The following is a 10,663-nucleotide window of genomic DNA, read 5'->3' as shown; positions in this document are numbered from 1 at the left end:
TAATTAGAGAGATGTGAAGAGTCACAGAATCAAGATATTGGGGCTCCAGGGGGAACTTAAGGAATGATCTAGGTCTTTTCTCTCTCAGGAACCACTCAAGCCTGATGATACTGAATCCTCTTTTATTTATTTGTACTTACTGTTTTCTTTACAGACGGGGTCTCACTCTGTTGTCGAGCTGCAGTGCAGTGGTGCAATCATAGCTCACTGCAGCCTTGACCTCCTAGGCTTAAGCAATCCTCTCGCCTTAGCCTCCTGAGTAGCTGGGGCTACAGGCATGTGCTCCCTTACTCTGCTAATTTTTTTTTTTTTTAATTTTTTTTGTAGATACGGGGCTCACTATGTTGCCCAGGCAGGTCTTGAACTCCTGGCCTCAAGTAATCCTCCCACCTCGGCTTCCCAAAGTGCTGGGATTACAGGTGTGAGGCAGGGCACCCAGCAGAATTCTCTTTCGGAGAAATTCCAAGGCCTGGATTTAACAACTGTTGCTGGGAGAAAGTTCTTTGAATCATTCTGATTTAAAAATCTGCTTCTCCTTTCACAAGTGGTCATCAAGAACAGCTGGTTTTCTGTCTAAGAGGCTTCCGAGATTTGCAAAACGGTGACTAATGATGACAACAGCAACAGCAGGGAGCACAGAAAACTCCACAGGCCTGGGCTGGGTTCATCGCACAGCCTCCATCTCTGGACGTCCTGTGAGGATCCTGTTATTATCCACATTTTAGAGATGAGGAAACTGAGGCTTAAAAGGGCTAAGTGACCAGCCCATTGACACAGCGATTCAAGCTTAGGCTGGCTCATCCCGGGCCTGGACTGCCCACCTCTCTCTCCTTTTGCAGCCGACCTGGCTGCCAGCTCTCGTCCTTCCTCTGCAGGGTTTGACTTTTCCCTCCTCTGTTCCCCAGGCGGTCCCGGGCACTGCCTGGAGTCTCACGGTATGCAGGGCCAGGCAGAGGAGCTGCTGACTGCAGCTTCGCTGTAATCTACCGATCCTAACAGCAGCTCGCACCGGGCTGGCACAGCTAACACGTGCGCACGGGGATGCGCGGAAAACCGAGTGACGCCAGCAAAGAGCCAGGGAGAGCATGGAAGAGCTCGAAAATCAACGTAACGCTGTTGGAGATGAGGGAGCACAGCACAATTTTGAGAGCCAAACAAAGCGGGGACAGAGAGATGTTGCCTCGAGATGTGGCCTCAGAAGGTCTTGTCGAAGCGATGAAAAGGAGGAGGTTCCCGGGGGTACTGGAGCCGGAAGATGCGGCGAGGGTCCGGGTTAGCAAACGGGGCAGAGTCGGAGGCCCAGGACGCCGGGCCCTGGGGGTGCTGTCGCGGAGCGACGGCGGAGGCTGGGGTGGTGGGCGTCCGGTGTAGTGGGAGGCGGGAGTGCTCTCCCAGGTGGGCTTGGAGGGGCCTCGACCCAGACACCCAGGGCCGGCCGGCGCACCCACATGATGTTCTGGAAGCGTCTCTGCAGCCTAGTCGGTGTCTGGCGGAAGCTGGGCGTGGTTAGCCTGGCAGCCTGGCTTTGCGGACTCACCTCCGAGCCTCTTCCTCCAGTGCCTTCCCTCCCCCGCCAGCCCCCAACTGGAGGGGCTTGGGCTGCACCCTCACTGAGGACGCGGTTTTCCAGGAGCAGGGATCCTGGAGTGGACTCTCCCGCATCCGGGGGGCACATCAGCGCTCTCGGCTCCCCCATGGGGACACACTCACTGAGGTCACGCGACCCGAAACCAAATGACCCACCACCACGACAGCCGCATCGTTTCCCCCTGGTGATTTAAAGGAAGGGTTTTTAATGGTGGGTCCGGGAGGTTTTGGAGTGAGAGAACTAAGGGGGTGAGGCCCGAGGGAGGGAGGCGCATGGAAGCCGCCGCCTCTGACTGTCCTAGGGTGTGCCCAGGCCCAGAGATGATGCCCAGGCCCCTGAAGGGAGTGAAGCGGAGGCCGTGCTGGAGGCGAAGGTCAGCGCCGCCTGATTAGCCTCCCACGGTGACTCGGGAGGTGACTCGGGAGTCCGGGCCCTCTCCTGCCTGTGGCGCCGTCCAGCCCTGGTCCCCCCAGGCTGTGGCTGCAGCCAGTGCGTGTAAAAGGAAGAACCCGGTGATGATTTTTCCTTGGGGGAGATAAACCCGTGGAGGGGTCTGGAGCCACAGGGAAGGTGTGTGGCATGCAGGATCTAAAGCTGCAGAGCAGAGAGCTGAAGACAGTCTCTAGATGTGTATAAGAGAGTCTGGAGCCACAGGGAAGGTGTGTGGCATGCAGGATCTAAAGCTGCAGAGCAGAGAGCTGAAGACAGTCTCGCTCCTCCCTGGTCCCTGGATCTGGAGAAGCACCGAACGTGCCCAGAGGCTCTGGTGCCCATTTTGCTGAGGCGTTGTTGGGGCAGGAGGTAGAAAGATGGCATCAGTGGATGGGTGGCATCCCGTGTCCTGTGGCCGTCACAGGGCCAGTATCCAAATGGAACCCACGAATAACCCAACATTCCCAACAACTGAGGGTAGTAGCATTGTGTTTAAACGTTTTGGGTCTGAATCAGACAGTGCAGGGTTCCAACGCCCACTTAGTCAGTTTTAAATGGATTCTCTGAAAGCAATCCCTATGGGTAGGATTGGGTGCAAGTGGTGAATGTGGTCCTGGAAGGCAGCTGCGGGGAGGGGATGTGAGAGGGAGGGAAGCCAGCCCGGGAGTGTTCATTGACACAGGTTTCCACTGTGGGCAGCAGGGGCTCACATCTGCTAGGGACTCCCAGGACCATGTGCGGACCATACCTCAGCATTGTCTTACCTGGCAGGTGGGGGAAGCTGGGGTCTTGATCCACTAATACTAAGCGGCTGAGGCTGCCCCGGGGGTGTTAGCCCTTTGGCCCTCCCACCTGCCCTCATGTGGGCTTGGCTGGGTTCCTGGGCAGAGAATGCCTCAGAAACTCGCAGTTGCTCTGTTGTGAGGATGGGGCAGCTGCCCTGGACCCTGCCTTCCCCACTGCCCATCCTCTCAGTTTCTCCTTGCATGCTGGCAGGATTCTGAGAGCTTTGCCCAGGGGTAATATGGCCTGGCATGGCCTCTGCCTTCCTGCGTGGGGCTCCCTGGTCATGGAGTGTGCGTTGCCGGTGGCGAGCCAGCACACAGGGTCCTGGACAAGCGATGCACCGGGGCCAATGGGGAAATGCTCACCTTCCTCCCCAGGACTGTTCTCAGACACACTCTCAAAGGCAGAAAGAGGAGCTGACTCAATATCCCACCCCACCTCTGTCAGCTCTGCCTCCCCAGCCTTACTCCTGCCCTGGGTTCCCTCCGGGGTTGACAGCCTGCATCTGGCTGGGGTCAGGCTCTGCTCTCTGAGGACTGGAGCCAAAAGATGTGGCAAGGGTCTGGGTTAGCAAATGGGGCAGAGTCGGAGGCCCAGGACGTGATGACAGTGCTGAGCTGTTTGCATTGGTGCCAGACTAAGGGAGACCTTCCGGGACGGTGTGGGTGTGGTTTTGTGGGCATGCAAGGCAGGGCCATGGTCTTAGCTGCATCAGCACTGTGCTGCAGGGTGAGAAAGGATGGGCAAGGCATCAACCCTTCAAGTGCATCAACAACATCCCCACATCCAGTTGTAGTCAGAGAGCAAAACTGTCGAGGACAGTGGCTGGACAGGCATAGGGAAAGTCCAGGAAGGTGTCACCCACTGACTTCTTCTCTCCATGTGGGGGTTCATGGCCACAGTAGGGACCAGCACCAGAGCTCCTGGGCATCCCCAGCAGTTCCTTGCTAAGGGGATCATGGTGGCAAGTCCAGGGAGAGCTCTGACCTCAACACAGGGGCAGAACACTTGGGACCCACCCACAGTACCTTGTGATGTTCTAGGGACCATCGAAAAGGTAAAAAAGAAACTGATTCAGCCAAATAACTAGTTGTTTTCTTCTGTGCTACTATTGCAAAGTGTTAACTATTTTTTAAACTTGATATTTTGAAATAATTTTAGATTTATAGCTGAGTTGCAGGCGTAGTACAAAGTTCCCAAATACCCTTTACCCAGTTTCCCCAAATGTTAGCAACTTACATAGCTATGTGACATTGATCAAAACTAAGAATTCACCCTTGTTCAATGCCATTTACTCAATGACACACTTCAGTTGGGTTTCACCAGTTTTTCCACCAACGTAATTTTTCTATTTCAGAATTGAATCCAGGATGCCCTGCAGTATTTAGTTATCATGTCTCTCTCCTTAATCTTTCATTTGTCACTCAGTCTTTCCTTGTTTTTCATGACTTTGAACTTTACAACTGTACATTTACTAACTTTTAAAAACTGAGCTGGCTGAAAACTAGGTTGGTGGTTTTATTTCTGGGACTGTGCAGACGCAGCGATGATTTGGTCATTCTGGTACAGGACAGTCAAGGACATCTATGGTTTTCCTGGGCATGGTGCATTGCTCAAGATTTCCAAAGCCAAACTGCATGTCACAGTTCTATGTACATGTGCCTTGTGCACTTCTTGGACTGGTGCTCCTGTGAAAACAGACAGCAGTAGGGTGCTAGGACTGCAGCTGAACTTGGTGATGGTTGTCCTGAATGCTTGTGCTTTGGTAGAAAGGGCCCATTTGAGTCCCGACAAACCTACTCACTCCAGCATGACACAATGTGGCTCTCCCTCCTCCCTCCTCTCTCCTCCCTGCACTTGTGTGGCTCGGCCCACTCCTCCTAGAGGATTCCCTGTTGGCTTACGCTCCCATGCGGGTGTCCAACTGGTGGCTCAATGCCAGTCTAGGCTGGGTGTGATGTTCCCTTCCGGGCCTTATCACGCTGCCACACATGGGTGTCCAGGCCTTCCTGTGCCCCCTGCACAGACGCAGCCTCATGGCACTGACCGAGAGCAGCTCCTTGGGTTGCAGAATTGATTCCTCCATCTCCTTTTGGAGTAAGTGTTGCTCTCCACATGAATGGTAATCAGATTTTCTCTCCCTTTGATTTTATGTTCGTTCATGTCTGTTCCACCCAGATTCGCAAAGGAATTATTTACCTGTCTTTAGAGTTCAGTAGTTTTCCTAGCCTATGTCTTGGTGCTGGTCCTTTTGGGTTGATATTCTCAGGTGCTCACTGTGCTCTTTCAGAATGTAGTTTCAACTCTTTTTTGTTGTTTTCTGAATTCTAAATTGTGGGAAAGTTATTTATTTTATTTTATTTTATTTTTTTTGCCATTGCAGAGTTCAGTATTTGTTCTGCTATTTTACTTCGGGTTTTTTCTCTAGAGACTTTATTACCTATATGCTGAATCATTTCTGCCTACTTGTCATTTCCTTAAAAGTCCTTTTTATTTTTTCCTTTATGTCCTTAACAGCTAAAACAAATTCCTCCTATTTCTCTCAGTGCATTGACTGCCTGTTATTTGCTCTTGTGTTCCTTCCAGTTTAGCCCTCATTTCTGAGATGATTTTCATTTGTCCTGAATTCTTTCTCAAGTCATCCTTTTTCCAGGTTTCCCTTGCTTCCCTCTTCTCTCTCCACACAGATGCTGGTATCACGCAGGGCTGTGGCCATGGTGGTCGCCCCCACTTGCTTGTATGTAGGGCCTAGTGGGTGGGTACTGTATCATCTAGTTTTGTTGTGAATTTGTCCATGTGTTTTTGGTTTTACTGTCTAATTTCCATGTTATTTTTGTGTAGGATTCAAGGAGATTCAAAACCCATGTCACTGCTGCCATCTTCCTAGAATCCCCTTAAATCCTCATGGATTTGCTGACATTGGGAGCATCCTGAAAGCATCCCCATGCTAAGGTGGCTGCAGTAACCGGTACAATGAGAAATGATGGTGAGTCCCATAAATGCCCTCAATTTGACTTCCTCCCAGTACAACCTGACAGCAAAGATGTGCAGGAGGGAAGTTAGAATGGTCTCAAATGACTGTGGTTATAGTTTACTCTTGCAAATTTCACAAAAACATGTAACCACATGAACACATCCCAAGACCTTGGAAAGGGCAGCTGTCCACCATTTTGATAAAGATTAAGTAGATCAGGGTATATCCATAAGATGTAATGGTATGCAGCCATGGAAAATAATCTTTCTGAATTTAAAAATAATCTTTTCATAATAATGAATGTGCATTATAGAAAATTAGAAAATATAGGCAATAAAGCATAAAGAAAATAAGAAAATAACACCTAGAGGTTATCACTAACACCTTAGCATATATCCTTCCACATTTTGACATACTTTGACGATGTTGCATGCAAAGTGAAAAAAAAAAATCAGTACAAGTCGCATCTACAATGTGATATTGGGTTGTAAAATTATGTATGTTTTGAAAAGTATTAAAATACAATAGACCAAAAATGTTAACAGGGCTTATTTGTGGATCATAGGCTTAGTGGTGATTGTTATTTTCTTATTTCCTATATTTTCCACAACAGGAATGCAGACTTTTATAATCATTAAAAATGAATTATTTGAAAAAGTAATTATGGTGATTTCAGAAGTGAGGTTTGGTTGTGAGTGTGTGTGAAATCGGATGAACAGCTTATTTTGTGTCTGCTGATTATGTGTCTGCATTATGTTGTTTCAGGTTCTCCCCCCTCCAAAAAAAATCAAATCAGATTGTGAATTTATTCCCTGACATTAACACGTGGCATTACAGGAGCATGTACATCACATGGTCAGTTTATTGGCATGAGGATTATATCATCGGGGAATAAATGGGAAATTCTCAAGGTACTTTGTTCCAGTAATCAGGACTTTATTTATCTCTAAGCTAAAAGAGGGGATTGAATTCTTTAATGATGATCAGAAAATGCTTTTAGGAAGATTCCTTTCCTATTAAACAATTTCTTAAAGTTGCAGTAAATGTTATGTGGCCTGTCTATGCCCAAGGAAGCCTGTAGAGGGCTTGGCAGCACACTTTCCTTTGTCTTCAAAATCATTGGAAAGAATGTCACAGGAGTTGTGGAGGAAAAATAATTACAAAGAGGAAAAGGTTAATCAAGGGGCAGTTAATGTTACTGATGACATATTGGTAAGGTTCTCCAGGTCCAATTCCTTTTGGGGGACTTTGGCTTCCCAAGCAAATGCCACTTGGTGATATGGCTCCCAACACTGGCCACCTGAGTGTTCCCTACACTACTGGAGAAATTTAGGCCTTAAATTAAAATCAGAGTCATGCAACTTGATTATATTTTGGCAGTTTGATTTAAGTGCAAGTTCTTTGAGATGTAAGAATGTGGTTGGTTTTTAGCGATGTAAACTAAAAGGTCTGGTACTTCCAGGTAGCCCAGCCCTGGAAGGCCTGTAGGCTTCCAGTGAGAAAACTGGAGACCACACTCACTCGTCCCACTGCCCTTTCTTTGGGGCTGCCTGTGATACCGGGTTATTCCCCTCCCTGCGTGCCACTGCGCTTACCCTGTTGGAATATGATGGTGGACTTGCCAGAGGAGAGGACCATGCTTTTCAGGAACAGCAGGCTCCGCCTTACTGGTTGAGGCAGCCAGCAGGCACCCCATCCATGAGCCACAGCTTAGCTAAGGCAACCCAGTCCAGCTGCGTGCCCTCTCTCTGCTTCTGGGGAGGTTGGAAGGACCGGGGCATTCATGCTTGTTTCTAGGGGCCCTTACTGGATCTCTGGATCAAGACCTACTCAGGGCAGAAAGACTCTACTCTGGGTTCCATGTTAGGACTGACGGATGCATCTTTACTCAGATGCAGGCAGTGGACAACTAAAACTCTGACCTGAGAGTGAGCCACAGCCTTGGCACTCATAAATGCTCTGCTTGGTCCTTCACATTTGTGAACCATACAGGGGAAGCTAAGTTGTGAGCAGTGCACCTTCACAAGCAAAGCCTCGACTGAAATCTTCTTTAACAATTGGCTGGTCACTCGTAAGCGTTATCTACCCCTTTCAGAACACTGGGGACGAATTTAGAGACATCGAAGCCTCCTGACGAGAAATAGTGTCCACTCACTGGGAGAACTGAAATATCAGAGGATTTCTACGCAAATCTCACAGAGTCCTTCTGGTGTCCTAGGGGTTTGCTCACATATAAGGGACTTTCTGGTAGGAAGAGAGTCTCTTTACATTCTTTATTATATGATCCTGGTGGCTTTGTAGAGAGATGGTACAGCTGAAAGATCATGCCCTGGGGCGCCAGGGAGTTTTGTGTGTGTGAATGCTCTGTGACCTTGGGCTAACTGCTTAGCCTCTCTGAGCCTTAGCTGCATCAGCTTTGAAAAAGAGGATGATAAAATGGAGTCACCTTATTTGACTTTTATAAATACAATGACACTAGTTGTGGGGATGGGAAGAGAGAGTCGGGGAAAGAGAAATAGAGAGAGAGAGAGAGAGGGAGAGAAAGAATGAGAATGAATGATAAACAATGTAAACAACAGTGGGGAGTGGACCAACGCCCAGCCTGGCAAGCGCGAGCCCAGACAGCCTTCCCTCCTGGCTATTGGCAGCCTCCGCATGGAAGCCTGTCGTTGCCTTCTTAATGATGAGAGATGTTCTGGGGGCACTCCAGGATTCCTGGACATGGGATCGTCTTCACAGCTGTGTCTATTGAAAGCTGAAGTTTCAGTCTCCCCGCTCCCCTCCCTCCCCAAGTGACTTCCCAGGAGAAATTCAAGGGCACCTGTGACTGCATGGCTGCTTTCCTTTCCTTTACTCAATGCCGTCCTCTGGTGAGAGCCGTGTCTCATGCCAGGATACATGAGGTGCTCCGTAGTGGTGTGTTTTCCCTCCTGGGTGGTAGTTTTATTTAGATTTGAAGTCATAAGGATCACTAAATAGAACCATGAGGCAACCACTCTGGGCACCTGCTGGGGATATCCACAAGAGCTGACCACAGGTGCCCCCTGCACCCAGCCAGTCCTTGGCTGGACAGTCATGCAACAGGCATGGGGATGTGTGGCCACCAAGCCCTCCAGGGCAGAACTGTTTGTAATAGTCCCAAATGGGAGAGATGGCAAATGCCCACCAATGGGGCAGCATGGATAAATGGATACCACACATCTACGGCGATGAGTGAGCCCCAGCACCCGTGAGTTCACCAGCATAATGTTGGGTGGAAGAAGCCAGGAGGAAGGGCATTCACATTCTACAATTCCAGCTACACTACGTTCAAAAACGGACAGAGCTAGGCTGTGGTGCTGGAAGCCAGGACAGTGGGATCCTTGCATGTCGGGGGTGGTGCTGGTAGGTTCTGGTAATTTTCTCTTCTTGATCTGGGTGTAAACATTTTGTGAAAATTCAATGAGCTGTACATTTATGATTGGTACATTTATGATTTTGTATGAATATTATACTTTCATAAAAACTCCTTTAAAAATATGATTGTGAACTTTTTTTTTTTAACCCATTTTCTGTCAATTAGCACTGAACTGCTCACTATCTAATGAGTGGTGCTAGTTTTGACTTGCTAGCTACACTGTCCTGAGACAGAGAGGGTTTTCTGTGCTTTGTATGACCCACTCGGGAACCAGGGAGGGATGGGGAGCACTCGGAAAACGTGTGCCGACAGATACTGGACATCCCCGTGCTGGTGGAGGCACGCTCATTCCTCAGCAAAATACCCATATGGAGTGTTGGCAGGAGAGAGGACAGAAAGGGGCAAAGGATTTGTCTCTGCGAGCATTCCTGGAGCTACTTCACCTTGGCCAAGCCCCCGCCCAGTCCTCTCCTAACGTGGACAGACCAAGGGGCAGAAACTCGTCAGCCAAAGAATTTCCAAGCTAGGGGTTGATAAATGCTTGGATAATTTGCCCATGAACATGGTGGAGTCTTCTTCACTTGCCATCACGGGGGGCTAAGTACCCTAGTTTTTTTGGAGAGAATTGAGGGACTGTGCCATTGCGGTGTGAATTTCAAGAGATTTTAAACAGAAGGCAGAGTAACAGTGTGGTTTGGGAAGCTCCAAAGATAGTCGTCCTGGTGCGGTTTCTTCCACTAAAAGAGTGGGGACGCCATGGACCTGTTCACTAAATTCCAGTCCTGACACAGCTCTGCCAGGCACTCTCCACATCAGGGCAGATGGGCAGGAGGAGTTTACACAGCGATCTAGGGGCCGTTAGAGCATTGAGGGCTCCATTGCTGTCTCTTGTCTCTGTTTCCCACACTATGCTGAGCGCTGGTAACATGATGATGAACTTGAAGTAAATAATGTATATAGTGGTTCATTTCCAAGATATAGTGCCTTGAATCAGTTTAGGTCAGCAAACTACAGAAGAGACAGGATATACTAGGCCCCTGCTTGGAGAGCCGATGCCTGTTTGTCGCCTCTCGCCCCCTTAATTGCCCTCACCAGAACCAAAGAAGTTTAGTTGAAGATGAAAGTTTACTAGCCTGCAAAATAGCTCACTTTGTCTGTTCTTATCAGCCTGCCCAGTTACTTAGGTCATAAGTCAAATACTTGAGGAGCCCTTGAGCTAACTAGGATTGCAATGCATTGTGGCTGCAACAAGATGCAGCACGACCACTCTAAAGAAAATGCCTAAAACCCCTACCCAACAACCAATAGGTGACGTCCAGGAAGACTGTGACCCCCATAGTACTTGGCATTTGAGGAACCGGGGGAGGGGCCTGTGCACTAGGGGATAACTAGCTTGTTGAAACTGTGCTGGGTGCGCCTGTCCGTCAGATACCCGATCTTGCAAGATTGTCATTAAGATTCTCACTTTTGCAGTTCTCCGGGTCTC

General features: G+C 49.0%; 1 long non-coding RNA gene across 2 annotated transcripts; it reads left to right on the top strand.

The window, feature by feature from the left end:
- The first annotated feature begins 1,087 nt into the window (after nt 1–1,087).
- Nucleotides 1,088–9,302, top strand: LOC105530820. Of its 2 annotated transcripts, none has more exons than XR_001004693.1 (4): nt 1,088–1,272; nt 5,648–5,792; nt 6,546–6,691; nt 7,243–9,302. It is a non-coding gene; the product is annotated as an uncharacterized LOC105530820 (long non-coding RNA). The 2 variants fall into 2 exon arrangements; XR_001004694.1 differs by lacking the exon at nt 1,088–1,272 and adding an exon at nt 1,925–2,158.
- Nucleotides 9,303–10,663: the final 1,361 nt, after the last annotated feature.

Source organism: Mandrillus leucophaeus, unplaced genomic scaffold, assembly GCF_000951045.1.
Source record: "Mandrillus leucophaeus isolate KB7577 unplaced genomic scaffold, Mleu.le_1.0 Scaffold846, whole genome shotgun sequence".
Classification (NCBI taxonomy): Eukaryota; Metazoa; Chordata; class Mammalia; order Primates; family Cercopithecidae; genus Mandrillus; species Mandrillus leucophaeus.
The sequence above is the reverse complement of the archived record's forward strand: the minus strand, read 5'-3'. Positions and strand labels throughout refer to the sequence as shown.